This window comes from Podarcis cretensis (genome assembly GCF_951804945.1).
Source record: "Podarcis cretensis genome assembly, chromosome: 5".
Lineage (NCBI taxonomy): Eukaryota > Metazoa > Chordata > Lepidosauria > Squamata > Lacertidae > Podarcis > Podarcis cretensis.
In genome coordinates this window covers 82,999,821-83,025,936 of record NC_137174.1, presented here as the reverse complement: position 1 = coordinate 83,025,936, position 26,116 = coordinate 82,999,821, and the positions used below count along the sequence as shown (strand labels likewise).

The 26,116-nt window shown below is 45.1% G+C and overlaps 1 long non-coding RNA gene across 1 annotated transcript; it reads left to right on the top strand.

Annotated features, from left to right (window-relative positions):
- The first annotated feature begins 11,539 nt into the window (after positions 1-11,539).
- On the top strand, positions 11,540-24,034 carry LOC307217235. The gene is made up of 2 exons (XR_013839471.1): positions 11,540-11,732; positions 23,740-24,034. It is a non-coding gene; the product is annotated as an uncharacterized lncRNA (long non-coding RNA).
- The last annotated feature ends 2,082 nt before the right edge of the window (positions 24,035-26,116 follow it).

Here is a 26,116-nt window from a genome sequence, read left to right as displayed (position 1 = left end):
CTCAGTACGTAAAGGAATTACAACATTTATATTTCCTAACAGAAGGAAGTTTGGTATGCTCTCTGCAAGACTAATCCTAAATTATGAGTTCATTCTTACCTGTATCCACTCACGATTTCCTGAAGATTAGTCATTCTTGCCACTCCTAGGAAGCAATGGAGAAACATAGTCAGCAACTTACAAACACCAGAAGTGTCAAAATAAAGTAACGTGTAAAAAAAACCTGTATCAGAAAGCATGCTAAAGAATTTAATACAGATTAGGGATCAGGAAGTTGACGTAGAAGAGGTGGGTGTGTCACCAGCACAAAAGCCCAGGGGACACACATATGCCGAGAGATGCCTCCTCTGGGGATTCTGGGGCAGTGATGGCCAAACTCCCCCCCCCAGCTGTTTTGGGACTACATTTCCCATCATCCCTAGCTAACAGGACCAGTGGTCAGGGATGGTGGGAATTGTAGTCCCAAAACAGCTGAAGGGCCAAGTTTGGCCATCACTGTTCGAGGGTCTCTTCCTCCCTGCAAAGTTTTTTTAAAATTATGCAAGGCATGGAGAAAGTAGATAGAGAAAGGTCTTCCCCTGCTCTCATAATGGTAGAATTCATGGGCACCCAATGAAGCTGAGTGTTGGAAGATTCAGGACAGCTAAAATAAAGCATTTCTTCATGCACTCACTGCCACAGGAAGCAGTGATGGCCACCAAGCTAGATGGCATTCAGTGAGGATTGGCCACATTCATGGAGAGGGCTCTTGATGGCTGCTCCCTGTAGTAGCTGTGCTCTGCTTCCACAGTTGGAGGAAAAAATGCTCCTGAAGACCAATTGCTGGAAACCACAGGAGGGAGGAGTGCTCTAGTTCTCAAATCCTGCTTGCAGGTTTCCCACAGCCATTTTGTCAGCCACTGTGAGAACAAGATGCTGGATTAGACAGGTCAGCATCTTGTGGCCTTTGCCCCATGGCTAGAGGAAGCAAACTGTGTTTCAAGGGAAGTTCCTTCTCCACCCTCATCAGCACTGCGTATGGTTACCTTCCATTTCCCAAAATGTGAAGGGTATATCCAAGGGATGCGGGTGGCGCTGTGGTCTAAACCACTGAGCCTCTTGGGCTTGCCGATTGAAAGGTCGGAGGTTCAAATTCCCACGATGGGGTGAGCTCCTGTTGCTCTGTCCCAGCTCCTGCCAACCTAGCAGTTTGAAAGCATGCCAGTGCAAGTAGATAAATAGGTACCGCTGCGGCGGGAAGGTAAACAGCGTTTCCATGTGCTCTGGCTTCTGTCACTGTGTCCTGTTGCTCCAGAAGCGGATTAGTCATGTTGGCCACATAACCCAGAAAGCTGTCTGCGGACAAAGGCCGGCTCCCTTGGTCTGAAAGTAGATGAGCGCTGCAACCCCATAGTCGCCTTTGACTGGACTTAACCATCCAGGGGTCCTTTACCTTTTTTTTTTTTTTTTACCTTACCCAAGGGTGGAATTCAGCAATGTGCTCAGGCAATTGCTCAGTCAGCACATGCATTTATGTTGCCAAATGGAACAATCTCCCTCCTTCTCTCCCATCTGGGGATGACAGGAAGTCCTGTTACACTAGCTAGATTCATGGCAGTGGTTTCCACTAGTGCAATAACTTAGCGGAATCCAACTCCAATGCAACATTGGCCTTGCCTACATTTGAAGCATCTTAGACCTGGGCAGACCCACAGGTCGTTCATTGTCATCGTTCAGCTACCAGACGCCCACACCGCATTCAGTCTGTAATACGGGAGCCCCCTTCACACATAAATCATGTGAAGGGGAGCCATGCAATTAAAAGGACAGAAGAGCCCCACTCCTGAGGTCATGTGGCTTCCTCACCCCACCCCCTGACATCCGCACATGGAGAAGGAATGCTTACGCACCTAGACTGCTACATATGAACGCTTTCACAGGAGCCCTGCACAACTGGGATTCCATCTCTCACGGAGGCCTTCGGATGCTAAGCATTCATCCTATGCATATCCAAGCCATGAGCAACATGTTGACATGAGCAGAGACCCATGGATCTCCAAGGGCTGGCCTTTATTCACAAGACACTGTCCTTCATCCAATTCATGCATGAAGTGAACCGGGGCAGAATCTTCCAAGCAGGTGAACTACAGTCAGGTATTGGAAAAGGCCAAGTTGCCTGTCAGGTGAAGGCAACCCTGTCTATCTTGGGTGGGGTTTTTTTTTTCTTTTGCTCTAATTTGCTTGGAGACCTTGGAGTGACAAGCGACTAATAAGTCTAATAAATGAAACCTCCCCCTCCACATTGAGACAGGCCTCTGGGCAATCTGAACAGGCCTCTGGGCAATCTGGACTGTGGCAGACAGAAAGTGCCTTCCCCTGTAACCCACAGCATTAAAATAAAACCCTACGTGAGTACAGAGTGTTCAGCTTGGCAACCCAAGCCAGCCTCTTAGACAAGCACAGTGGCCTGAAGATACTCAGCTTCCCCATTTTTGCAGCCTTAGGTAAAGGTAAAGGTACCCCTGCCCGTACGGGCCAGTCTTGACAGACTCTGGGGTTGTGCGCCCATCTCACTTAAGAGGCCAGGGGCCAGCGCTGTCCGGAGACACTTCCGGGTCACGTGGCCAGCGTGACATCGCTGCTCTGGCGAGCCAGAGCCGCACACGGAAACGCCGTTTACCTTCCCGCTGGTAAGCGGTCCCTATTTATCTACTTGCACCCGGAGGTGCTTTCGAACTGCTAGGTTGGCAGGCGCTGGGACCAAGCAGCGGGAGCGCACCCCGCCGCAGGGATTCGAACCGCCGACCTTTCGATCGGCAAGCCCTAGGCGCTGAGGCTTTAACCCACAGCGCCACCTGCGTCCCTTTTGCAGCCTTAGGCAGATGAATTTCCTTCCTGGGTCTAATGGCAGCTTCAGGGAGCAGCATTCTTAATCAAGATCAAGTGTGCAGCAGTCAAGATCCTGTCCCCATGTCCTATGTGGTAGCTCTTTAAACCAATATAACTTCAAAATCATAGTTTCATACCCTTCTTTCTTTTGACTTCCCCATACCTCCCCATCCCTGCATCCTTGTTTAGTGATTCTTTAGCTTGTGTTTTGATTTTCTTGTTTTTCTTCTGTTTTTCTTCTGTTTGTCTTGTTCTGTTTTTATTATGTGTTTGAAAAATGAATAAAAATTATTTTCTATGTGGTAGCTCTTTAGCTTTTCAAAGAACAAACAAACGTGTGTGCTAATTGCTTGCATGCAATTAACACTGCATCTACAAAGTAGCCCTTGAGATGTTGCTGCACCTCAACTCCAAGCGTTCCTGGAAAATGGCTAGGCTTGTTGTGGCCTGCGGTGTATGGCAGCTGGAGCGTAACATCTGGAGCACAGCACTTTGCCTACCCCTGCCATATCTAGCTTGGTTCCTACCAGGTCTGCGGTGCACTGCCATACTTGTCTGCTGGTCTGCATTTAGCCTGGTAACAAGTTCTGCAGATCAACCCTATGCCCTATTAATAATAAACAATCTTTTTATGTCTCCTTTCTGACTGGGTTGCTCCATATTCAATTGGATGGATATCTTAAGACAAGCTTGAAACAAGACTTCCATACTTATGGCTGTTATGGAAATAATCCACCTACTTGAGGACTTTGATCATTACTTAATGGAGGGTGGAACAGAAACAACACCAGCAGGTTGGGAAATACTAGCATTTCCAGAGCATGGAAGAAAACAAGAGGGGCCTGTTGGATCTGGCCAATGATATTCAGAAGCATATTTCATCCACTTATGAAGGCAAAGCATATTTTTCTTGAGTAGTAGCCACTAACTAATAGTCATCTCATCCATGAATTTGTCCAGTCTTTTAAACCCATGCAAGTCGGTGCCCCAACCCCTGTGGGAGTGAGTTCCACAGATTAAGCACTGCTTCATCTGTCTTTAAACCTAAAAACTATTATGAAAAATCCCACTGACCATTTCTCAACAGATAACACCCTTTATAAGCCTTAGTTTTCCCAGCAATACAAACACATTGGGAAATGAAATCAAAACCAACAGATCTGCCTTCATGGGCTTTCATAATTCTTCCGTATAGCTTTGCTGACAAAGGTCTCGTGTAAAGTCCATATCCAAAGAGGTTGGAAATTTTGATTTGGCAACTCAGCCCCAAGTATCTTTATCTGTAAGCAAGACCTTCGAATTAGTAGTACATAAGACTGCAGCCTGTAGGTCAACTCAAAATATAACAAAGACTCCCCCTCAAGGGACTCCTTGTTTTAATTGCTTTAATTTCAGCTTTTAGATAGCTCTTATTTGCAGTTGCTGAGCTGTTCGTCATTGGTAGGGAAATGCGCAAGTATCTGGCACAAGGGCCAAAAGCACTTTCAGGCATCTAAAGCAAGTCAGACGCAGTGCCTGCTCATACAAATGTTGTATGTGCCTTTTGGCAATATCCATGTAGCTGCCTTTAGATATAAATAAGTGTACCTGTATGAGCAAACACAGAAGGGTTTTTTTCTGAATGATGTATTACTGATTTTTCTTGGGTTGCTAGCCTACAGGGGGATGGTTCCACTTCTCCTGTGCCCCACTTCTCCTGTTCCCCAGACTGATCTGATTCAGTCTAGGGCTGCCGTACATCTGGGATTTCCCAGATATATCCAGGATTTGTCCAGGCAGACTGTCCAAAAGTGCTGAAAATGTCCAGGGCAACCCATGCTGGAAGTGAGTGTTTTTTTTTTGCAAATTTCCTTTAAAATAGCTTTAAAACTTCATTTTGGGGGGAGTTTTTTTTTTTAAAGCTCAGTCATCTGTTTGTACAAATGCAACAGGTCAGAGGAACCAAAGGATGATGTTTTAGCATCAGCACAAAGGCACTTCTTTTACTCCTCTGGTGCTGCAGGAATAGTATCTCAATGGGATGGATGGACAAAGCACTGCCAAAGGTGAGCTGAAATTTCAAATAATGTCCTCAGAGGACCCTGCAGCATTAACAATGTGCTCGGTGCTTTTTTAAAGGCCAGTGGGAAATATAGATCATTGAAGGCCGATCCATCTCAGCTTTCCCTCAACTTTTTCCTTACCACCAGTCAAAGGGTGGCTCTGCCAGTCATTGGAAACTAACCTACTGTTAGTTTCCCTGCCTTCTTCCCTAGTTGTCCCAGGGGGCACCAGCCACCAAGGGAATAGATGGATGGTCTTGGACATTTTATTGCCTAGCCTTTTTCTCACCATCTGTAAAATGGGAGCAAGAAAGAACTCTCTCACAGACTGTGGCCCCACCTACACAATGCATTTAAAGCAATGTCATGCTACATTAAGCTGTCAAGGTTTTCCCCAAAGAATCTCGAGAACTACAGTTAAGGGAGCTGAGAGTTCTGAAGAGACCTCTATTTCCCTCATGGAGCTACAATTCCCAGAGTTCCCTGGGTGAAGGGATTGATTAAATTTACTCTGGGAATTGTCACTCTGTGAGGCGAATAGGGGTATCCTAACAACTCTCTGCACCCTTAACAAACTACAGTTCCCAGGATTCTTGGCGGGGGAGGAGGGAGCCATGACGGTTTAAAATGGAATGATGCTGCTTTAAATGTATAGCGCAGATGGGGCCTGTAAAACCAGGAAAGACTGCACATTGTAAGAAAGCGAAAAGGTGCTAGTCCCTTTGGACTCCTCATTCCCCTCACAAGCCCCTCACTGCAGCAACAACTCAAGGTTTGTGTCCGAAGTCAAGTTTTCTGCTCTGTCAGTGAGAAAGAAAATGAGAGCATTGCTCAAGTGCATACTGAACATCACATGCAATCTGTAAGCATCAGCACCTGGAATTCATAATGCTTTGTGTAACATAATATTACAACATTTAATGAGTTTTTTCCTGCCATTATGTGAGTTCAGCTTTTTTTGACTTTGCTATGTAAATGACAAATATGTCAGCAATTTGAATTCCGGTTCAGGACATCAGTCTGACATCTGCATGGTACATTATATACATTTTATAAAGCACCACATTATTCTTTCATTAATTCATTAATTCAAACCACGGATGGGAAACCTGCAGACTGTTGGACTCCCAACTCTCATCAGCCTCAGCCAGCATGGCCAATGGTCAGGGGGGTGGGAGTTACAGCTCCAACAATACTTGTAAGGCTGTGGGTTGCCTGTCCCTGTCTCTGGTCCACCCCTCACCTTTTCCTTCTTACAAAAGCTATTCAAGAAAGAAATGCAAAACCACTCAAGCAAAGAGGAAGGGAGTTTGCAGCACTTGTGCTAGCCAATCAGTTGCTGCACACAGCCAGTGTCTAGAGCTCAGACTCAGAGAATAAATGTTTCCCATGCTCAGCCTTGAAGAAATAAATGTTCCGCAGCAGCTCACACTGCTAAGATAATGTTATATTTGTATGCAGTCTGAGGCTGCCTTGTCTGCTATACCTCAGGTGTGGTAAAAGATGAAGGAAGATCCAGCTGCAAGTTTGATCAGTCTGATGCCTAAACTGACTCTTATTTTGCCCAAGCAAAATTTATCCTCCATCCCTGGATTGATGGGGCTGCTTTGGACTTCTTCACGATGCTCAAATTATGGAGCTTAAGAAGTCCACATGCCTCACATCTCACCTGCCCCTTACCAGTTTAAGCTCAGCCCCCTTACTGACTTCTTGGACAGTAGTTGGGGGTGTGGGGTCCAGTCGTGACCGACTCTGGGGTTGCGGTGCTCATCTTGCTTTATTGGCTGAGGGAGCCGGTGTACAGCTTCTGGGTCTTGTGGCCAACATGACTAAGCCGCTTCTGGCGAACCAGAGCAGCGCATGGAAACGCCGTTTACCTTCCCGCCAGAGCGTTACCTATTTATCTACTTGCACTTTGACGTGCTTTCGAACTGCTAGGTTGGCAGGAGCAGGGACCGAGCAATGGGAGCTCACCCCGTCGTGGGGATTCGAACCGCCGACCTTCTGATCGGGAAGTCCTAGCTCTGTGGTTTAACTAACAGTGCCACCCGCGTCCCGGGGGTGGGGTGAGTTCTTTGCAATTCAATCACTCAGTGGCGTAGCGTGGGGGGTGCAGGGGGGGCCAGCCGCACCGGGCGCAACTTCTGGGGCTAGGGCAAATCCACGGATTAGGGGGCATAAATCCACGGGTTAGGGGGCGCAAATTACTTGCCTTGCCCCGGGTGCTGACACCCCACGCTACGCCACTGCAATCACTGAATGTGATTGGTTCCAAACAGACAATCCGAGTAAGGAAGCGAAGCGGAGATGGGAGACCAGACCGCTGCTCTCCACAAGCCCCAGAAAGACTTGGTTGTGGAGATCCAGGAAGGCTACGAGATTCATATACAGTGGTACCTCGGGTTAAGAACTTAATTCATTCTGGAGGTCCGTTCTTAACCTGAAACCGTTCTTAACCTGAGGTACCACTTTAGCTAATGAGGCCTTCCCCCCGTCGCCACACAATTTTTGTTCTCATCCTGAAGCAAAGTTCTTAACCCGAGGTACTATTTCTGGGTTAGTGGACTCTGTAACCTGAAGCATCTGTAACCTGAGGTACCACTGCACCATGGATTGCCCTTGGAAAGAGGTTAAGGGCAAAATCATAGGGAAGGTGGTAGCTCAGTAGTACAGCATCTGCCTTGCATGCAAATGACCCAAGGTTAAATCCCCAGGCTCTCCAGGAACAGCCAGGAATATCTGCAATCTGTAACCCTGGTTTAGTACAAAACCATCTTCTAGGTTCCATGTCTCGCTGGAACCTTCTAAAAAAGTGGCTAATGGAGATTGTCACAAAAGATAGAGCTCCCCCCTTAAACACTACTTGAAGGAGGGCAAAACATTGAATTCTACAAGGATGGAGAACCAAACAGTAATTGAAACTAGGGACAGAAACAGAAACTGGGGAAGATCTCTTTCTGTTTGCCAACTGGATAACTGATAAGATACTGCCTGATCTCTAAGGTTCTTGACTTTCTTACTGCCTTGAAGAATCAGAGGAAAGAAACTGCAACCCCACATAATTTATAATTACTTTACTGTGGATCTCCGCCAAGTTATACATCTTTACTTTTTAAAAACAAAAAACAAAAGCATCTTAAACAAAAAATAAACAAAACATTATCCTGTGTCTTTCCAGACAAAAAAAGAGTGTGCTGTATTTCCCATAGCCCATTTCAAAAAAGAAGAATAAAGTCTCACCTTTCAAGTACCGGGATCAGAGAGTGCTGCAGATGCACTCGGCTGTCAAGCTAACTGATTGCAAACTGAGGAAGGAGAGTCATTAAGCATTTTTCCCAAGCGCGGTGAGGCATAGCTGGCTTGATCTACCTGCCCGCCCACTTGAGGGCTAAATCTAAATTACACCTTTGCCTTCGGGTGCCTGAGCAGAGCAGATGCTAGGAAGTAAGCCCCAACGAATAAATCAGAGAGTATTCAAAGCAGGTGTTACAGCTGTTGTTCCATCATAAAGAAGGATATGGCTGAGCTTTAAGACTGTGATCCTGACCTAGGTACATTTTCTGGAAAATGACCTCCTCTGGTGTGCATGAAATTACCACGTCCAAGTGTCCCTCTAAGTACTGTATCTCTATTTTCCAGGGACAGTCCCAGATTTGCCAAAGTTGTCCCGTTTGATTTGATCCTGGAATGTCCTGCTTTTCCTTAAGATGTCCCTGTTTTCATCGGAGAAATGTTGGAGGGTATGGAGTTATGCGACCCCCGAGCCAAGGAGATAAGTAGCTATACAACCTTTAGAAGACATCTGAAGACAGGCCTTTAAATGGAATTTTAAAAAATGTTTAATGGTTAATGTTTTATATATGTTGGAAGTGCCCAGATTCGCTGGAGCAACCCAGTCAGAAGAGTAGGATATGAAGAAGAGGAAGAGGATTCCTATTTTCATCGGAGAAATGCTGGAGGGTATTTAAATGTGATTTAGGTTCAGGTCATAACCCTTCAGCATAAAAGAGGCTGAGAAATAGCCAAGCACCTAATTATGCCAATTTCTAACAAACTGCACATTATTTGGAGTTCGACTTTTTTCTTTCTTTCCTGAAGCTTGTTGGCTCTAAGGTTGCCAACTTCTTTTCTAGGGTTCAGCTCTTATGCCTTTAACAGCATCCTGGCATGGAAAAAAAAAGCAGTGGACATTTATTTGCTTTCCTTTTACACGGAGACAAATGGTGAGAAAAGCTTCTTCTGTTTAATTTTCCGTGGGACTGACTGCTGTTAAAGACTGTGGAGGAAAACCAGTTATTTAAAAAATAGTAGTAATTTGGCAACTGGTGTTTTTCTCATTCTGGTTATTGTAGTTCTTTTTAATTGCTTTGCTGGTGTTTGGATACTTGATGGAACTAACTCCACATGATTTGGAATAAAACCTACTCCCAATTAACTGCCCACACAGCCCTCATGTGAGCTGCACCAGTGAAGCAAAGAAGAGAGGAGGAAGAAAATTAAAACAAGAGAAGCAGAGAGTACGAAAAATCTATATAAAGAAAGAAAGAAAAAAATAGTAAGGGAAATGATATGAGGGAAATATCTCTGGGGAGCATATTTGGATAATTAATCTGTCTTTTAAAACGAGGGCAGGTATTGCTTTGTTGTTATGTACTTTTGTGTTTTTAGACTGTAAACTGTACTGCAATCTTCATAGGAAGGGTGGTATATAAATAAGTGAAAAGGTTCTCTGAGAGATACTAGTGAGGGGTGTGGCTGAGGAGATTGTGTCGGTTGAGGAGATTCCTCAGGCCCAGATAGAGAGGCCTGGAGGGCTGCATTTGGCCTGTGGGCCTAAGGCTCCCCTGTCCCTAAGCTGGTGCAACCAAACAGGCTTTCTATCAGTGTCATAGGGCATGAGACTCTCAGGGTTGTGGGTTCAAGACACACACTGGGCAAAAAGGTGCCTGCATTGGAGGAGATTGAATTTAGATGACCCTTGGGGTACTTTCCCTTCCCTTACAAGCTTAAGATTCTGTGATCAGTGAGCCCAGCTTTGCAGGTGCAATTTGAACCCAAACCATGCCTGCCAATGGACTTCAAAGCGGCCTGCTGTAACCTCTCGTCAGCACTTGCAGTGAGTGCCTTTTAAAATAATAATAATAATAATAATAATAATAATAATAATAATAATAATAATAATAATTTGTTATTTATACCCCGCCCATCTGGCTGAGTTTCCCCAGCCACTCTGGGCAGCTTCCATCAAGTGTTAAAAACAAAATAGCATTAAATATTAAAAACTTCCCTAAACAGGGCTGCCTTCAGATGTCTTTTAAAGAGAAGATAGCTGTTTATTTCCTTCACATCTGAAGGGAGGGCGTTCCACAGGGCAGGCGCCACTACCGAGAAGGCCCTCTGTCTGGTTCCCTGTAACCTCACTTCTCGCAATGAGGGAACCGCCAGAAGGCCCTCGGCGCTGGGTCTCAGTGTCCGGGCTGAACGATGGGGGTGGAGACGCTCCTTCAGGACCGAGACTGTTTAGGGCTTTAAAGGGCAGCACCAATACTTTGAATTGTGCTCAGAAACGTACTGGGAGCCAATGCAGATCTCTCAGGACCGGTGTTATGTTGTCCCGGCGGCCACTCCCAGTCACCAGTCTAGCTGCGGCATTCTGGATTAATTGCAGTCACCTTCAAAGGTAGCCCCAACTTTGGCAAGTGGGCAGCCCTGCTCTCCTGTCACAATTGGCCCATGGAGGTGGGCGGATTAAGGAATTCAGGCTATGCCTCGCTGGCAAGATCTAGTTCCCTACCCCTGATATAGGAGAAGTTTGTCAGGAGCTTGTCCTGCACTCGAGTAGGACCTTGGCAGAGACACATGCCCGACTGGCATGTTCTCTCCCTCCTGGTCAATCATTTGGGAGCTTCATTAGCTTTCTTCAGCCCAAACATCACAGCGACCAATGCCAACAGACATCGACACACTTAGGGATCCGCAGAGCCTTCACAGCTTGCGTAACAGACCTCAGCAACTCAGCATTTTGGCTAATCTACTTTATTTACATATACATACACACGGAGCTCTGCAACATGGCTCCCTCTCTCTCTAGCATCAGACAGCAAAGAGAAAGAACAAAGGACAATAGTCCCACTTCACAGAACACAGTGACACAAACATCCTGTCTCTGTCACTTCCCACTCTGTGGAGTCAAAACATACCCCATCATGTGAAAGACAACAATCACGGAGCAGGAATTCTAACAAAGTTGCCCTATTCCCAGGCCTTTACTGACTCAACACCAGCACTTTGCACTGTGCCAAGAAACTAACAAGAAACAAATATCCTTCAGCACTGGTGTGTTGTGTTCCTTCCAATGAGTCCAAGTTTGTAACATGGCCATCATATTCTGAGCATGACTTTTTAAAGGACCTACATAAAGAACACTGCAAGAATCCATTCTGAACTTTACTGGGCCACAGATAACTGTTGCAAGACAATCTTATTCCAGGAAGGAATTAACCAATTAACCAGTCAAAGTTTGCAAAAGGTGCTCTGTGCTGGGAAGCAGTTTGGCGCTTGCCCTGAAAATCAGCCAGGCCTTTTGAGCTTCCCTGTTAACACCTCCAGGAAGAGAGGGTGGGACTTGGCAGATATCTCTGACAGAGAAAGGGAAGGCCTTAAAGTGATGCTGATTGTGGATTTTGCTCCTGGGGACCATGAGGGCGTTTTCCTGCAATTTCATTCATAGATCAATCATAGATACTGAGCCAACATCACTTGCCTCTTTCCATCTTCATTTAGAGCCCTTCTCCGGCTGCTACCCTATCTTTCTTCCCAAAGGTGAGTTTTCTGTCTTTCATTTTTGACACGAGTAACCACTGGCAGAGGACCCTCTGAATCACCCTCTGCTGTTCAAGATGGCCTAAAAAATAACTAAAATCAGTATCAACTTGGATACGTCAAAATTCGTTTAAATTGCTACACCAGTGGCATTTGACACCATTATGGCATAGTTATATTAATAAAACTAGGCCACCACTGTGCTGGAGAGTCTGCAATAGTATAGGCACAGCACTTCACATGTGGTGGGCATGTGCCCATATAAAGCCCTTCTGGCAGAGGGTGTTTATAGAAATAAGCTATATTGTGGGTCAACATGTGGAATGTACCCCAAGTTTGGGATTGTTAACTGAATCGTATCTGAATTGTATCTGAAGAAGTGAGTATGCACACGAAAGCTTATACCAAGAACAAACTTAGTTGGTCTCTAAGGTGCTACTGGACATTATGTGTGTATGTGTGTGTGTGTGTGTGTGTGTGTGTAATAATTATTGTTTCACTTGTCAATGCAAGAGTTCTGTGCATCCGTTTTCCTCCTCAGCAAGCCTGACGCTGGGTTTGAGTCGCTTGTCTGGGATCACAGGCTTGGTTGAGACGTATTCCACCACCACTTTTGTTGCTTGATTGTGCTTAGCTTTCCATAGCCGTGGCAAATAAGCTGAAGCATGAAGCATCTTAGTCCATTTGAAAACCTTTGTGCCAACCAGTAGCAGCACACATCTTGAGGGGGTGTAGAGAACAGAGTGTTGTGAAATGAGAAATTAGATCTCAAGCAAGAACAAGCCAAGCACCATTCCTAGTTATCCGCTGTGCCCATCGCCACCAACCATCAGACCTCAGTCTCGCCCAGACCGTGGTTCTGTTTTCAACAATTGCTCATGAAGGATGCTTGTGCTCAACAGTACTGAAAGTCATGGGGAGATCTCTAGGATAACCCACTGGGTTTTATTTCCTCTACCTCTCTCCAGGCATAGAGTAGAGGCCCCAACCTTTTGTGGCCCAAGAGTACATTGGGAAATCGAAAGCACCAGAAAATACCCATTTCACAGAAGAAAAACTGATGCACCTACCCCACAAAAACCCCCCAAATAAGACAACAACAACCACCCTCCAAAACAAGCATCCCATCCCAAAAAAGCAAAAAAAAAAAAAGCACTCAATGTTGTTTGTTTGTTTTGTTTGTTTAAGGTCGGGGGCAGTTGGTGCTGTTTGATGCATTGTGCGTTCTTCTATACTCCCAGTCCAGAGTGGCTGGGGCAGCCCAGTCAGATGGGTGGGAGTACATGTGATTAACAACAACAACACAACAACAACAACAACAACAACAACGGATTACATTGTGGTACATTAAGAACCACAAATACAGAGCATCCAAGGGCAGTTTCTCTCCAAAACCAGGCAAGAAAGACTGAAATGTATTAAACTTGCATAGCATCTAACAGAGAATCATTGAAATGTCTCCTACTGCCTCCCTTCCTCATTCTTAAGATTCTACTGGATACAGAGACAGGTTGTCTACACCTTGCCTTTTTTGTTTTTTCCCTGTCTCCCACAATCATCATTTCATTTCCCCTTTAGCATCATGAAGAGTTCTGGAGAACCCAAAAGCCTCCACAGTATTTTGTGACCTTCTGGTTGGTCTAAACCAGTCTCCAGCTGTTTTTGGACTACAAATCCCATCATCCCTAGCTAGCAAGACCAGTGGGCAGGGATGATGGGAATTGTAGTCCAAAAACAGCTGGAGACCCAAGGTTGGGAACACTGGTCTAGACTATACAAAGCTTTGTCCTAATATGGATTTTTGCATTTTTCATATGGTGCCAACATGGCTACATTTACTATTTTAGAATGAAATAAAAAGGTAAAGGGACCCCTGACCATTAGGTCCAGTCGTGGCCGACTCTGGGGTTGCAGCGCTCATCTCGCTTATTGGGCCAAGGGAGCTGGCGTACAGCTTCCGGGTCATGTGGCCAGCAGGACTAAGCTATTTATCTACAGATTCAAATAATCTATTCAGAGGCAGGGAAAATCCTGCCTGCAGGCCTGGCACAGGTCCCATTTGGCCTGCTAGATCGTTCCCATCCCCCAATTGCATCTCTCCATCCCACAGCTGACCTCATATGTCAGTTCAGGTGTGCGGCAAGACAGAGATGTGGCTGGGTGAGCCCATCTCCTTGCCCTATGTTATTAGCAAGGATTGGCAAAGGTGTAACAGGCAGGTGGTAAAGCACATATCTTCAAGCACCAAGGCTGGAATAAATGGCACTTGTCCCAGCAACAGTCGCAAGGTAAGATTATAAGCACATCTGATAAAAGTACAGTGGTACCTCGGGTTAAGTACTTAATTCGTTCCGGAGGTCTGTACTTAACCTGAAACTGTTCTTAACCTGAAGCACCACTTTAGCTAATGGGGCCTCCTGCTGCCCGCGCGCAGCTGGAGCACAATTTCTGTTCTCATCCTGAAGCAAAGTTCTTAACCTGAAGCACTATTTCTGGGTTAGCGGAGTCTGTAACCTGAAGTGTGTGTAACCTGAAGCGTATGTAACCCGAGGTACCACTGTACTGCACAGTCAGGTCAGAACAGAAGAGAACAACATAGGATGCAATCATAACATCTGATGGGAAGGAGCAGGTTTCAAGGAGTGGCAGATCTGAAGCCCTGCTTCTTGTGTCGACCAGAGAAGAAGGCAGGGTGGAGCAGGAGAAGGCTGCATGTTCAAGCTCCACACCGCAAGTTGCTGGCGGCTGGACTAGCTTGGGACCCAGATGATTCTTTGCCAGCTCCACTCTGCTCTGCCTCCTCCCCACCCTCCCCAATTTGGGGTAGGGGGGAATGCTGGCTCCAAAAAGTGGGGATCCCGCCAGCAGCAGCTTCCCCACATCTGTGCTTTCAGCAGACAGAACAGTGGTGGAGCCTACCCGATGGCAGGGTCCATCAGAGCTGGGTGGAAGGACATCTCCAGCTCATTCAGGGGTTTTGGGTTGCTCTGTTAATCCCAATGAATGAGGGCAATCCGTTTGAAAGATACGTGTGCGGACTATCACTGGCCGTAGGCATGGATAAAATTGTGCATACCTGGGCCTACGGGTTAAGGAGGGGGCTATCCTGAGCCTATTACCACGAGAAAACCCTGTGGGTTTCCAGCAAAGGGTATTCAGAATTATTACCACCTCCAACCACGAGGCCTTATCTCCCCAATACACTTTTAAACCCATCCATGTTTAGGCACAGTTATTTTCATATATTATGGATGTATGATATCCATCTTAGCTCTCCAACACTTTGAAGGCATTGTGATATTTGTAGCAGGCTTACAAGTAACAATCTGAATAGCAAACTGTTGGACCAGTGCCTCCTCTGGGAAAGAGAGGACAGGAAGAGGCTAAAGAGTTTGGGAACCACTGGTCTATAGGTTGCTAGTTACTTGTCTGTAATTTATACCTTTGGCTAGCCTTCAGGTGAAGATGGCAACGAATAAGGCAGCTTGTCCTTGATCTCAGCGGTCTGTTCTAGCTTTAATTTGTTTTTATCCTGAATAGTATTAAAGTTTTAAAGTCAGCTGGCTCAGCAGTTAAGGTCAGTTGGTATATACAGGCAAAGAGCCTATCTGTTATACTTCTATGTAGGCTTAAAAGCCGTATCTTTTAACCGGAGGACAGGAACTGGGAGAACAGCTGTTTTAGCTCAGTGTTTAACAGATAAGGAACACTTAGAAGACCATCTTGCCCAAAGGATACTTTGCAGTTTTAACATGGTTATAGCATGAGCAACAGAGCTACAGTGCTTCAGTTAAAGTGTCTGAAACTCCATTGCCAAGTTTAGTCTGGAAATTGATGCTGGACTATTGTGAATCAGCAAGGGATTCAGAGGTAACTGCAAAGCAACTGTGGCAAGAAGAAATTACTATGTCTTACTCAGTGGCGTAGCGTGGGTTGCCAGCACCCGGGGCAAGGCAAGTAATTTGCGCCCCCTAACCCGTGGATTTGCGCCCCCTAACCCTAACCCCCAGATGTTGCGCCCGGTGCAGCCGGCCCCCCCTGCACCCCCCACGCTACGCCACTGGTCTTACTTGCTAGAATTCCTCTAATGAAAGCTTAGTTAACTGGTCAATTGATCTGAACTTGTTAGGAGCTGAGACATATGCTCCCAGGCTACCTCAGCTTCCTCCATATTAAAAAAACCTATGTCAGGGACTCAGCGGGAGCGCAGGGAGGAGAGGAGATGGAGAGCGAGGGGGAGCAATCTGAGGGCAGCGTAGGAGAATATGACAGCAGCCCGATAGATTCCATGAGCCTCTCCAGCGAATCGGAAGATTCACAGAAGGGGGCGCCGATGGGCAGGGCAAGGGGCGACCCAAGGGGGACACCCCAGAAGCAAGGGGCCAGCGGGGACTCCCAGAGCAGCAGTTGGAAATCAGGACCAGCTTCCCCACCAGAGCTTAGTGGGGGGGAGGAGTCCCAGGTGTCAGAGCCCACATATGCACCACCAGCGAGAGAAGATGAGTCAGGGTTGACCACGCCTCCATCGGAAAGCGAGTTAACGGTCAAGAGGAAAGTTGCAGGCTGGGCGCGCGCGCCAAGTTCAAAGGTACAGGCGAGCGGCACAGAAGGTAGCCCGGATAGGGAACCAGGTCCTAAAGCCCGCCGGAAGGAGGGGCAAGAATCGTCAGGGTCAGCGTCAGAGGAGTCCAGGAAGGATGAAACCCTAGCGGGCAGGAGGGCCCAGAGGAGAAAAGAACTTAGGAAGAGGTGGAGCAAGGCGAGGGTCTTAAACTGGTGTGGAAGGGGAGGAGACTCAGACGGGACTTCGCCGGTCTAAGGTCGAGACGTAGAGCTGCACGCTGCGGCTTTAAAATGGAAACTGAATCTCAATAAAGACTTTTGTACATAACTACAGCCTAGCGTTGGTCCTCTGTGAGCTGGGACCTGGAGGCAGCTCTGACAACCTCAATTAGGCATAATAATAATATTAACATAACAGATTCAGCCACAACAGAGATTGTATAGAGATTCGCTGTACAAACTTTAAAGAGACCAACGTCTCCCGGCTAAACAAACAACAGAGAGGATCTTTAGCAGAACCGACACATTGTAAAATGTAGCTTGGGCTTTGAATGCTTTAATTGTTGCACTGGTTGGGTTGGCAGAAACAGGAATTCTGACTGTAGCCCCACCGATAAGACCTACCAGCAAATAAACTGACAGTGGTGATGGTTTGAAGATACGTACATCACGACAGGGATAGGTCTGAATTTACTAAGTCCCTATCAGATTCAGTAACCATTTACTGACATTTGCCAAGATCAGAACTTGAACTCAGAAACCTGCTTTTACACCAATATGAATGCTAAAGAGATGGACTTAGAGGAATAATTATCTTTCTCAGTTTAACCCCTTCAGATAGTGGATGAGTATGCTGATAGCCCACTTGCTATCTGCCAGGGAAATGATCTCAGCCTGTCACCTAATTGAAATTGTTGAAACCCCAATCTGGAGTCTTTCAATGGAACTCTGGAGGCTTCAAGTCAGCACTCCACTTTTCCTGTTCTACAGCACAGATGGGAAGAAAAGGCAGCAAACGATGGTTTAATAAACATATCTTGGGAAAGTACTGAATGAGGGGGAGAGTCCAAATTCCAATGATGAAAGAGGTCCCCAGATTTTCTACAGGCCAGTGAAGAAACCCAACAGAATAATGAAAACAGAATCAGAGCTCAGGCAGGAATTCAAGCTATTGTAGGGCCTTCCCTGGATTTAGGAAATGGTTTACATTGTAAATACCTGTATAATTGTGACCAGAGTGGCAGTATCGAACTAACCTTTCAGGATCCTGCTGTATGGGATAAATTTGGTCTCTAATTCATCTGAAATCAAGCTGGATTTGAAGTTGTTGGTGTCTCTCGTAACTCCTCTTTCCTATATCACAGATGTTGGCAAATTGGATTTTACAAAGGCAAAATAATATTAGAATTGGAGTTGTCAGGGATGCACAAGAGAAATTGTGTTTTAATGCTCAGGAAGCTGGCAAGGCCTCTTTTTATATTGTTATGTGTTTTAATATTATGGATGTACGTTCTGTATTATTTTATTGGAGCTTAAAGAGAATACAAAACAAGAGCTAACAACAAATAACAAAGAAAAGGAAATAACGAAAAGGAAATCAGTCCTCCAGTTTTTCAAACTAGACAACAGGCAAGGAGGGTTGCACACATTGGTTCTGGGACCAGAGAGATGATACTTGGACACTGGAGTGAATGTAGCCTCTTAAGGAATGTGTGAGGGCAAGGGGCACCACTGAGGTGACCCCTGAAAAGGGGTAGCATCAGCATCTGCAGTGGTTTGTTTGTTTGGTTGTTTCTTTGTTTGTTTCTTTGTTTGTTTCTTTGTTTGTTTCTTTGTTGTTTTGGTAGTGATACAAAAATATAGCGACACATACCGCCAGCAAATGCACTGTATAGTGCAGGGGTAGATAACATGGTGGGCTCCAGCTGTTTTGCCATTCAACTCCCATCGTCCCTGATCTTTGGCCATGCTGGCTGGGGCTGATGGGAGTTGGAGTCATGGATGCTTTAGCTGAGATTCCTGCACTGCAGGGGGTTGGACTAGATGACCCTTGGGGTTTCTTCCAACTGTACAAATCTATGATTCTAACTTCTGGAGGGTGCCACAGTGACTACTCCTGGCCTAGCATACATCCCATCTGGACCAAGGTAGAGGACATCTTTCGGGTCTTTTCTCTCCTGGCAGTAGCCAGAAACTGCTTTTGCTCTCTCTTTTAAAACTGTGCATTACTGTGGGGGCCCACAACTCTGCCCACCCCCTCTTCAGTGGGAAGGGTGTCACTAGGTTAAAGCTCTGAAGCGTGTCTCTCCAAGCACATGAGAGAAATTCCCAGCTATCAGAAGATCATCTCCTGCCATTACTTTATGTTGACGGAATGTTAGTCACCACCCTCAGCTAAATGTTAGTCACCAGTCTGGACTATTAGCAACCAGTCTGCCCAAGAAAGGGAATGGCTGGCCAGCAACTCTGATAATATTAGGATTATTATTCTTTAACGAAGTTATAAGTGGGTATGTTGGGTTCTGGATCTGGAAAAAAATTAGCCAGTCTACCGGTCTGCTTCAGACTCAGGATGATCATCAGCAAATCTGACTGCATGAGGAATACCAGTTGCCTTGTGCTGCTGTATGGACAACATGGTGCCTTTGCCAAAGGGAAATGCTGGCAGGATATTTGAGGCGAGGATGCAGGTGGCGCTGTGGTCTAAACCACTGATCCACTTGGGCTTGCCGATCAGAAGGTCAACGGTTCAAATCCACACGACGGGGTGAGCTCCCATTGCTCTGTCCCAGCTTCTGCCAACCTAGCAGTTCGAAATCATGCCAGTGTGAGTAGATAAATATGTACTGCTGCGGCAAGAAGGTAAATGGTGTTTTCGTGTGCTCTGGCATTCGTCACGGTGTCCCATTGCGCCTAAAGCTGTTTAGTCATGCTGGCCATAGGACCTGGAAAGCTGTCTGTGGACAAAGGCAGGCTCCCTCAGCTTGTAAAGCAAGATAAGCGCCGTACCCCATTCATCTTTGACTAGAATTAACCATCCAAGGGTCCTTTACCTTTACCTTTAGGAGGCAAGAGTAGGGCTTGGTCATCTCCTATGTAAGAGGTGGGGAATGTTTTTGGCCTGGCGAGATCAAATCTTTATCTTCCCCCAACCAATCCTGGTGAGCCAACTTGGACATGCCAATTATCTGGTGTGACATGGATGTTGGGAGATTAACAAGTGGGTTGCCTTGTCTGCCTGCCACAGTTGGTCCTTGGGGATGGGCAGGGGAGATTCTGTCCAAGCAGGATTGAATTCCTTGCATATCAGCTGATACCTGGGGAGTCCGATCCTGTTTCCCACAGGGTTTGGGCATGCCAGCTAGTTTCTCTTAGGTGGCGTGCTCAAATCAAGCAGGATCAAACTCCCCACATGCATCAGGTGACACGTGAGGGGTTCAGTCCTGCTTTCTGTAGCCATGCCACAGCCTGCCCCATACCTGACATCACATAGATGTGGGGCAGGGGACGTGGTTTCCACAAAACAGCCTTGCAGACCAAATGGGGAGAGCCAGACAACGGCTGGCTGAAACAACGTGCTTCCTGGGACTTGCCTTAAATGACCACACAACTGGAGTGCCTTAAGGAACAAATGTGTCTCAGTGACATTCCAGTCCCCTATTAAAGTGTCACCAGCAGGGTGTGACCGAAGGAAATAGTTGGGCAGCCGCTCGATTCCCGAGCCAGTAAAACCAGAATGACATCACCTGGGTCCTATGGATCAGCTAATCCATTTAAACGATTTTCCTAATGAGGATATGGAAAGGGTACAAACTGACTAGTTTAAGCTCCTTAAAACCACATTTCCAAATGATGGGGAAGCTGTGGCCCTCTGGATTTACTGGACTCCAACTCCCAACAGCCCCAGCCACAATGGCCAATGGTTGGGGTGAGGGGAGTTGTAGTGTCCCACCCCAGATTTAATGTGACACCAATTCTCTCCTTGGCTCCAACCCACAAAGCTCATTAGGGTAATCCTAATTGGCAGTTCCAGAGGAAGAGGACCGCAAGCTCTGGCAAACACCACGCACAGAAGATCACCTTTGTGCTTTGTTTTATGCAGAGCGATGCCACCTCCGCTTCTACATTTTATTTAGCGTGAAATGAAATACCTAGGGCTGGCCCTGCCTCGGGCAGCAAATACCAAAGGGACAGGGAATGGGAGAGAGCTGTATGTCACACAGCCTGACCTGCATGCTGTGCTCACAGGTGCAGGGGAAGACATTTTCTTCTTGCCACTGTTGAAACAAAATTCAACTGCCAGGCTGGCCAGCTTTTGAGGAGATGCACCTTCTTATCCATTGCCTCAGGGCCCCTCCAGACACTCATTGTGGGGGTTTTATGTGGTGGTGTTTGGGGCAGTTATATAATAATAATAATAATAATAATAATAATAATAATAATAATACATTTTTATTTATACCCCGCCCTTCCCGGTTCAGAAAACCGGGCTCAGGGCGGCTAACAACAAATTTAAAACACTTAATTGGGGCAACGAAAAACAGCATAAAATACAGTATAAAACGTGAACAACAATAAATTCAGAATTCAAAAATGAATTTAGGGGGGAAATCCATCCAATAAACATTAGATGATCACCAGGGCTAGCTGGATAATTAGTCCTATTTGGCCCAGCAAGGAGACCAGGGGAGAATTAGCTGTGGGATCCCAGAGCGAGTAATCTTCATAAAAAGGAGAGGGCGAGAGAAGGAAGGGGAATAAAAGATCAGGCTAAGTTCAAATTGAAAGCCAGGCAGAACAGCTCTGTCTTACAGGCCCTGCGGAAGGAAGTTAAATCCTGCAGGGCCCTGGTCTCATGGGACAGAGCATTCCACCAGGTTGGAGCCATCACTGAGAAGGCCCTGGCCCTGGTGGAGGATAATCTGACTTCCTTAGGGCCCGAGACCTCTAAACTATGATTATTCATGGACCTTAAGGTCCTCTGCGGGGCAGACCAGGAGAGGTGGTCCCGTAAGACCTGCCAGAATTGGAATTAATTAATTAATTTCTATACTGCCCTTCGTCCGAGGATCACAGGGCCGATACCGCAGAACCATAGAATTGTAGAGTTGGAAGGGACCACAAGGGTCCCTCAAGGCAGGAATCTTTTGCCTAACATGGGGGCTTGAAAACACAACCCTGAGATTAAGAGTCTCATGCTCTACTGACTACAATATAAAACCACAAAAAAAAAAAAATACATTAACTGAGTAACTCTTGCCACCCTTTGGGAGGAAGGGCAGAATATACTTATGGGTTTGCTGGGGGCAAGGATCCCCTAAAATTCCTGGGTGCCAGGTTCTCCCCATAATTTCTGAAATTAGTAAATGTGGGGAACATATAGCCAGGATACTATCAATACAGGGTCCCCTATTTCATTCTGGTCAGCCCATCTGGCACACTAGGAGCAGGATTTTCTTCTTCTTTTCTTTTCTTTAAATACAATTTTTATTAAATTTTCTGTTTTACAATTTAGAATATTAATTTAGATAAACTTAAAATATCAATTTGACCAAGCTGCGGGAGGCAGTGGAAGACAGGAGTGCCTGGCGTGCTCTGGTCCAGGGGGTCACGAGGAGTCGGACACGACTAAATGACAAAACAACAACAAAATATCAATGACTTCCCTCCTTCTCTGTCCATGGTTCATTTTGCATACCATAAATCCCTGCATATTTTAAATAAACTAAACCATTCAGTATTCCATTATTACTTCCATCAAAACTTATTTACACTGTTGAATTTATCTTAGTGCTGCCAGCGTTTTCAAGTGTACACAATTTCCCCCCATATATTCAATAAACATTTTCCAATCTTCTTTATTTTATTTTATTTTTTCAAATAATATTTATTATTTTCAGTAAATAAACATAATAAAAAGAGAAAAGATAAAGACAACGAAAAAATAGGAGAAAAAAAGAAAAAAGATACATACAACGTATTACCACTTAATTAATTAAAATTAAGTACCATCCATCTTCATAAACATAGTATTTGACTTCCTTGAATCTCTTCCATCCGAATTTCTTAGTAATTATATGTAGCAGTTTCCAATATCAAAGTTTCAAAAGACCATATCACAGTCCTGATCATATTACATAACTTTCTTTATCGTACATTTTCTTATTTATAAATTTAATTCCATTTTAATCCTAGGCCTACGGTAATTGTTTCTTTCAAGTGGTTACATATCTTTAATATTACAATATTCATTTTCCAATCTTCTTTAAACAAATGCTCTTCTTGTTCTCTTATTCTTTAAGTTAGATCCGCAAGCCGTGCATATTCCATCAGTTTAAACTGCCATTCTTCTTTGGTTGAGACCTCGCTCGTTTTCCATTTTTGGGCTAACAAAACACTAATGGCATACATAAATAACCTTTTTTGACACCTGGGAATTTCCATCTGACAACACAAGAACTCTGTGTTTTTTGGGGGGAAAGGTACTTTTAAACATTTTTTTCATTTTTTTTTAAATAATTTTTATTCGTTTTTCAAACACATAAAAAAACAGAACAAAAGAAACAAAAGAAAAACAGGAAAATCAAAACACAGACGAAAACATATAAAACAATTAAACCAATATGACTTCAAAATTATAATTTCATGCCCATCTTTCTTTTGACTTCCCCATACCTCCCCATCCCTGCATCCTTGTTTAGTGATTCTTTAGCAACCCTTTAGTCAATTGTCTTAATTCCCTTTCATTAAATTTCCTTTAGTTTTTTAGTTACAGCTGCAATTCTCTGCTTCTTACCCCCTGACATCTTAACATTCCTCAATTTTACAATAGTTTTTGAGATATATTTTAAATTTCTTCCAGTCCTCTTCCACTGTCTCCTTCCCCTGGTCGCGGATTCTGCCCGTCATCTCAGCCAGTCCCATAAAGTCCATCACCTTTGTTTGCCATTCTTCCAGAGTAGGTAGTTCTTGCATCTTCCAATACTTTGCCAGTAGAATTCTTGCTGCTGTGGTGGCATACATAAAGAAAATCCTATCCTTCTTTAACACCAATTGGCCAACCATGCCCAAGAGAAAAGCCTCTGGTTTCTTAGGAAAAGTCCACCTAAGGACCTTCTTAATTTCATTATAGATCATTTCCCAGAAAGCTTTAATCTTTGGGCAGGTCCACCAAAGGTGGTAAAAAGTGCCTTCAGTCTCATTACATTTCCAACACTTATTGTTAGGCAAATGATAAATTTTTGCAAGCTTGACTGGGGTCATGTACCACCGATAGATCATTTTCATAATGTTTTCTTTTAAAGCATTACATGCAGTAAATTTAATACCGGTAGTCCATAACTGTTCCCAGTCAGCAAACATAATATCATGGCCGATGTCTTGTTTAAACATTTTTTTCAATTCATTATAAATTACTTCCCAATACTCTTTTACCCTTTTACAGGTCCACCACATATGAAAGAACATACCCTTGACATCACTGCATCTCCAGCACTTACCTGATTCAGTCTTATACATCTTTGCAAGTCTACTCAGAGTTAAATACCATCTGTAAATCATTCTTCAAGGATTTTCTAGGCTCATGAAGGAGGACTGGAGAGTGAATGAAGAGCATGCTGAAGACTCATCAGTGCTACCAAGATAACGTCACCCTTGGTTTGACATTGCCAACTTCTTGTTCCTTTTCCTTTTAGGAATTTTGTTTTATTTCCATTAAACAGGACAAATGACAAATATAACCGCACAGAATTATTTCAGTTACAAGCTTGCACAAAACAAAACAAAGCACACTGCAATACAGAAGCGAGGAGAGCAACCGGCAATGTAATATTATGGGTGCTCAGCACCCATGCAGTTGGAGATTCAAGGATCCTATGCCTCAAGCATTATCTGTCTTTCAAAGAGTCCCTGTGTGGTTTCTCTCCATGTAGGACCTTGAGAGGTTGAGAGATATAAAGCATGCTGTCCCTTATTTATGCTCCCTGAACCGCAAGATAGCATAGGAGATTCTTGGCTTCTCAGGCCTGGTACTTTGGAACCCCATTAATTGGGCTCCTGCCTCCTAGCCTTGGATTCAGTGAGCCCCTGAGACCTTGCTCGTTTTCCATTTTTGGGCTAATGAAACACTAATGGCATACATAAATAACCTTTTTTGACACCTGGGAATTTCCATCTGAATTATCCCCAACAAAAAGGACTCTGTGTTTTTTTGGGGGAAAGGTGCTTTTAAACATTTTTTTCCAATTCACTATAAATTACTTCCCAATATCAGTATCAGCCTCAAAGCCAGGACCCTTATCCAGCTCCTCAGCCAGAAGCCGAGAAACCTCTGATTTGGTGTCTTGCCTGGACTCCCAGGACATGTCAAGGAAGGCTGCAGATTCCCTGCCTTTGCTTGAAAGGCAGGGAAGCCTCTCAGGGCCTGGACCTGCTAAGCCTTAATATAGAATTGTCACCTTTTTATGGGCAGTAGTGATCCTGGTCATTTAGCAACTGTGTGCCAGAAATATATCCAAGCAGGTGTATGGAGATGCTGTGACGGAAAAGCCTTTATCCATTGATCTCTTCCTATAACTCAGCTTTAAAATGCATGGAGTTATCTTCTATAAATGGTAATTCAAAGAGTCAGAACACTGGGACAACTTATGCATAATTTCAGACACACCCCTTTGAGCAACATGTTGATTCAACTTCATCTGCATTCTGGTATTATCTGGCTGCTTCCCTTGCCTCATGCCTCGACAGGCCTTTGGAGAGAGATGCCTGCCCTGCCAAACTCGAGCTTGGTTATCTGTGCTACCCCATCCTAGAGAATATGGGTTTTTCTTTTTGGCATTCAGGCTTGAGGAAGCTCCCTGACAACCTTAAGTTTTTCTTAAGTGAAGAGAACGATCAAACGCTAAACCCAACCTCTAGGCTCCCATCAAATCGCATTCCACTTGCAAGAGATGGTTATGCCTTTCGTCAATAGACATCCACAGAATTTCCAGCCACACCTTGGGTGATTTCCTTTTCCTGATATGATTGGCAGAAAAACAAGATCTTAGGCGTTGTGTTCTACCACAAGTTGTTTGCTATGGGTGCAGGAACAGATCCAGTATGCCAGTGGTTTCTGCTCTTTCTGACTTCATGGACCACATTCCACACTGCGTTTTCTGCTGAAGAACTCCTGTGCACTTGTCATGGGAGCTCTGCACATTATGGAGGTTTCTGCAACCTGGTACCCACCCACCACCCCTGACCATTGGCCATAGTCCAAGTCACCTGGGTGAAATCAGCTTGAGATCTGGTGCGGTATAGTGGTCAGAATGTCGGACTAGGACCTGGGAGACCCTTCCCACAAACACATTTAAGAGGCTGTAGAATATTAATCAGCCGAAGGCATGGTGGAAGAGGAACATTTTCACCTGTCGCCTAAAAAGATATAATGAAGGCACCAAGTGAGCCTTCCTGGGGAGAGCATTCCACAAACACGGAGCCACTACAGAAAAATCTCTTTCTTGTGTTGCCACCCTCTGGACCTCATGTGGAGGAGGCACACAAAGAAGGGCCTCAGGATGAGTCCAGGATGGTTTATATGGGAAGAGGTGGTCTATTTTTCTGAACTAAAAACCCCCAACTTAACACACTTGCTGAAAGAAACATCAGAGCAACACACAGGGCTCACACAGTGGTTGTGTCTGCCATATAAAGCATAGAGCTGTCCTCAGACAGAACTGTGTATACTGAAAAGTGCTTAAATCAAGATGGCAAGGGTGAGGACTGAGCGGAAGACAACCTGAACCAGTAAATCTCTGCTAGTTCCTGAGATGTATTAGGAG